Source organism: Atta colombica, unplaced genomic scaffold (genome assembly GCF_001594045.1).
Source record: "Atta colombica isolate Treedump-2 unplaced genomic scaffold, Acol1.0 scaffold109, whole genome shotgun sequence".
Taxonomy (NCBI): Eukaryota; Metazoa; Arthropoda; class Insecta; order Hymenoptera; family Formicidae; genus Atta; species Atta colombica.
The window spans coordinates 967,963-973,707 of NW_017259194.1; the positions used below are offsets into that span (position 1 = coordinate 967,963).

The 5,745-nt window shown below is 34.2% G+C and overlaps 1 protein-coding gene across 1 annotated transcript in view; it reads right to left on the bottom strand.

Annotated features, from left to right (window-relative positions):
* The window catches only part of LOC108693410, a 20,314-nt gene that overhangs the window by 4,080 nt on the left and 10,489 nt on the right, over nt 1–5,745 (bottom strand). The gene's annotated exons all lie outside the window — the stretch shown is intronic.

Below are 5,745 nucleotides of genomic sequence, written 5' to 3' on the forward strand. Positions count from 1 at the left end.
TCTTGACCACTTTCGCAACATGGGGTCGAGCATTGTCATGCTGCAAAATCACTTTATCGTGTCTCTCGTTGTATTGCGGCCGTTTGTCTTTCAATGCTCGGCTCAAACGCATTAATTGCGTTCGATACCGATCGCCTGTGATTGTTTCAGTCGGTTTTAACAGTTCATAATACACTACGCCGAGCTGGTCTCACCAAATACAGAGCATGATCTTGGACATCAAAATCACTGTTCTTGAAGCGTTGAAACCACTCACGACACGTTCTTTCATTAATAGTGGCCTCACCATAAGTATTTGAGAGCATTCGATGAGCCTCAGCCGCAGATTTCTTCGTATTGAAGCAAAAAATTAAAACCTCCCGCAAATGACGAGAATTTGGCTCGTAAACTGACATTTTCAATCGAGAATAACTTTACGATGCAGACACAAATCGACTAATGTTTTTATGAGGTTATGTTGACAGATGCCCAAGTTTATCATATGACGTCTATGGTCTATTTATTTCGACCACCACTTACCGCTAAAGCCATCTATAGGAAAACGGCGGAAGCAAAGTTGTACACCTAATAACTAACATAATAAAATTACCTATACGATCAAGCGGATCTTAGTGTCCAATAAATTTTTAAGTGAATTTTACCAGGTGTATAAGCTTAAATCCGCTGTTTTTTAGTCAGAAAAAACACATTTTTTTTTCCTAGGAAGCAAAAACAAATTTATTCAAAGTACTTGCCCTCGCTAACTATACATTTTTCCCATCTTTCGGGCAATTTGTGTATACCACGCCAAAAAAATTCCTCATCTTTCGAGGCAAACCATTTTCATCAAGCCATTTTCGGACGTCTTCGTAAGAATCGAAGTGCTGCTTAGCGAGCGCGTGGCCCATCGATGAAAATAGATGATAGTCAGAAGATGCCAGGTCTGGTGAGTAAGCGGGGTAGTACTTCTCAGTTGAGTGTCTCCAAGTAGTTTTGGACCATTGTTGACGTGTGCGTTGTCGTGGAGGAAAATCAGCTTGTCATGTCTTTTCCGATAATGCGGCTTTTTTTCACGCAGAACACGGTGCAATTTGATCAGTTGTTGGTGATAGCGGTGAGCATTAACAGTTTCACCAGGTTTTAACAGCTCGTAATAGATGACACCCTCCTGATCCCACCAAACGCACAGCATCTTCCGTCCAAAGTGATTTGGTCTTGAGGAAGATGTTGATGGTTGGGCGGGATCAACCCAAGATTTCTTGTGTTTAGAATTCTGAAAATAGATCCATTTTTCATCGCCTGTCACAATCCGATGCAAGAACGACTTTCTTTTTTGTCTGGCAAGCAGAATTTTGCATGTGTTTTAGCGTCGCTCCATCTGCCTATTCAGTTAATGCGGCACCCATTTTCCGATCTTTTGAACCTTCCCCATGGCATGTAGCCGCATGGAAATGGCTACTTGCAGAAATACCCAATTGCTCGGCATTTTTTGCGATTGGGTATCGTCCTCGTCCAAAAGAGCCTGCAATTGACAGTCCTCAATCTTCCTGGGCCAATTTTCACGCTTCTTGTCACTCAGGTTAAAATTGTCGTCATTGAACCGGCGGAACCAATCTCTGCACGTTGTTTCCGATAAAGCATTGTCGCCATAGGCCTCCACAAGCATTCGATGCGATTCGGCAGTCGATTTCTTCAAATTGAAACAGAAAAGCAAAGCTTCCCGCATATGCTTTTTTGAGCAAAAAACTAGACATGATTACGAAAGAAAAAATATATGTTGTTGTATGAAATTGCTGATGATGTGCACTGGTTAATGTTGACAGATGTCAAACATAAAAAAAGTGTGTTGTGTGCCCAGGGTAGCTTTGTACGTTCACTAATGCCACCTATGAGCAAACAGCGGATTTAAGCTTATACGCCTATAATCTTACAATTTCATAATTTTGTTCGAATTGGAAATTTTAAAATTTTACGCAAAAAATATTATAATACAGGACGATTTGCTTCGACTTTATATGCCATTTCATCATCTTAATTATTTAAATAATTTATATACTTAATATATTTATATACTAATCTATATAATTTTCTAAATGTATTGTCTGGGATTTCAAATGGATCTTGAGTATCCCATAATCATCTTCTTATTCTATCTAAATTCAAATGTGAATTTTATTATTTTTTATTATTTTGTTGTTATTTTTTTCTTATACAAAACATAAAAATAATGTTCATTACTAGAAACCAATAATTTATGTCTTTAAATAGAACGGATTTTTACAAATTTTAAATTTTTTACTAATTTCAATCAATCTCGACACGCTTTAACATCATTTGATACAGTTCGACATAGAATTTCTTGTCGAGCAATGTCACGTGAGAAATTTCGCATTTCCACTATGATGAAAACTACCCAATCAAGTGAGAGTTCACTTTTATCATTTACATCAAGTTTTGAGATACACAATCGATCTTCTGATACTTGAAAAAAAATAGTGAATAAAATCATATTAATTAATGTTAAATTAAGATAAAAAAATATCAATGTAAAGAAAATATGAAATGAAAAATTCATTTATTTAATTTTATAATGCACTTCGATGTATGCATAAACATAGGGAAGAGTGTTCTAAATCGGACCTTTTTAATTTAAATGAATATGGTTAAGCAGATTTGCATGCTATTTATAATGTAAAGTCCTTATAAGACATATGACAGCAGTTTGACAGTTCTTTGTCATAACGTTCATAGAATAGACGCAAATATGTATTTTCAGCTAGCGTGCGAAAATTTTTTTAAAAAAAGAAAATCCTTGTAAATCATTATTTAAAAGATGTTAAAAATTTGAAAGATAATTGATTTAAGATAATTAAAGAGATTTGTAGAATTTAAAAATATCAAGTGTTTTGTGATTTCTTGCGGTTTATTATAAAATTTATTGCAAAAGTTCGAAAGAACTCGTGTCCAAATCGGATCTACAGTACAGTCAGTAGATAGGTATTTGACCATTGAATCCTGATGTTTTCCAAGAAATTTACTTCCTGCCCAATTCACTAACTGATCGGCCAATCGAACATAAAAATAAAATGAGATAAAAATAAATTTGGATGAAATACTGCAATCTATTTGTCCACTTCCAAAAGCTTTCATGTAATTTAAAAAAAAAACAAAAAAAAAACAAGAACAAAAACAAGAACAAGAAACATTAAAAAGCCAAGTAAACCAACTAATTCAAAGAAAGAAAACTTGTTACAATCTGGTAATAGTACTGATAATCAACCAACCAGATCTAATCTAAAAAACACTAAATCAATAAAATATCATAAGTCATCAGATTAATTGAATTTTTTATTGATTTCAATTTTAATAATATGTTACGTTCAGTGGACTGCATGATTTCTTCATTTCGCGAACGTTCGATAAATAAAGTAAGGTACGAAATACGACTAATAACGCGAAAACTCTAGAAAATCCAAGAAAACTTTCCAGCTGAAAAATTATGTTTATTTAAAATCGAAAAATAATAAAATTAATATAGCTTTAACGTATTAGAAATCGAACGTTAAATCTCATTTCAAGCGTCATGGAAAAAAGGAAATCGTCAAATAATCACTATCAAACAACGCATATCAAGCTGTTAAGTCAAGCCGCGAAACGATTTTCCGCGATAATAAGGATGACAGCGCGGATACGACACTCGAAAGAAGATGAAATGTTTAATCATCTCACCGATATTACGATACGCGAGTTCAATAATAATGGCCCCACACGTAGACTTAAGACAGTATCATAAATTTAATAATGACATCTTCTGATATTGGAAAAAAATCAATATAATTGCAGCTCATGCTTTTTACTTCTCAAAGGGCAAAATTAACTGAATTCAAGAATATATATATATTTGCTTATCGCTCAACGCGAGAGCAATTTGATAAACTCAGATGGTTTTACCCATTTGTAATGATGATAAGAAAAGAAATCGGTAATTCACAACTCACACATTCTCCTTCTGTATCGAAAACTCACTAATAATAAAAGCAAACCAGAATCTACAGCACGGGCGGAGCTAACTTAAGAGCAACTTTCCAATGATCAGTTAAAATTATTATCATATCAAAGGGAAGAAAAAATCTTACGAAGAAAAATCTTATCTGATTCCTCAATTTCCCAACCAGATACATCCCACTAAGAAACTATCTCCAAAGATAGTCCTATATAAACCGCGATCTTGCAGAGAATTATTAGTTTCATTAGTTTTGTGATGACATTGTTAGAATCAGTAACAGTGACAATTCCGATAGCACCATCTATAATCAAAATTCCTACTTGTACTATATCATCTCTTTGAGGCGAACTGCAGGGCCCGAGAACGATGTAATAATTATCTTAGACGAAGGAAAAGTAAGTTAATCATTTCCGCTCTTGTTTTTTCTTTCCTTCATTATTATATCTTAACCAATTCCCTTTTTAGCCTCTGCATTATTCCTCTTAATCTTTCACTTCCACAGCTCACTTATCGTCCTCATATGATACCCCCATATTCATCGAATTATTCCTGCATCCTTTATTAGAAGTTCGCCTAATCCGCGAATTTTATTTCTTTCATTATCCCGTTTAACGCAGAGTCTGACTTAAAACTTTCTTATTTAAAATCGTAGTGACCGGCCATCTCATTCACGTCTTTCCCGCGCGGCTAAACGCGCACGAGGTCAATGCGAGGCCCGTTGGCTTCTTGATGAAACTTATCAAGCATATCTAACTTTTAAGTTTAAATAATATTAACAATAATAACAATAACATTGATAATGACAATGATATCCCTAATGGTCTAGCTAATAATAATAATAATAATAATAATAATAATAATAATAATAATAATAATAATAACATTAAAAAAAAATAATAATAATCCAGTCCCTCTTCCCGCAGCTCTCCTGCCCTTCTAAATCACTGCCCATATTTGCCCGTTCCTTTTCCTCACCCCCGGTGAAGCCACTTTCACTTTTACTTCTTTGTCGATATCTCCTTCTCCTGACGCAGAATCAATCTCTCTTAATTCAACGAATTTTTCCCGGCTCTCTCCTCCTTCTTGTTCCTCTTTTCCCGCTAACTCAACCTTGAGCATGAAGTTCATAACAATAAACGAAATTCCCTCTCTCCGTTCTCATTATTATCATCACGGCAATCACTAATCTTTAACTTCCCTCTTTTCGTAATTTCAAGTTTCCACCGATCCACTTCCCCCAGACACTTTCGTAAATTTCGAAAACGCAGATTCCAATCGAATTCGAAATGCCAGATAACCACCAGAGGTCCTTATATCCTGTTTTCCTTCTCCATTTCCCCCTCCTCCATCCTTTTTTAGTCCCAATAACCTTCTTTTTCTCTTTTCTTATACATCAATAAAATTCGATAGATATAATTTAGTTTCTCTATTCGTTCTGCACTTTTCTTCTTATGAACACATACTCATACATACATACCCTCATGCACTTAATTTCACGATACCTTTTCTTTGTATTTAATATATTTTATTTTAGATTCACATTAATGTTCGCGACACACTCACACACGCATACGTCGTAACGTTCATAACTCGCACTCCGTTAGTTACTAAGTACTGAATATCTTTTAATTTAAAAATGTAAGATGGTAATGTAAATTTAAAATTAAGTAATTTATTTATTAATATGCTAATTCGATTTTCTATTAATAAATAAAAAAATATATATATACATAACATATATACATACATATGAGTATATA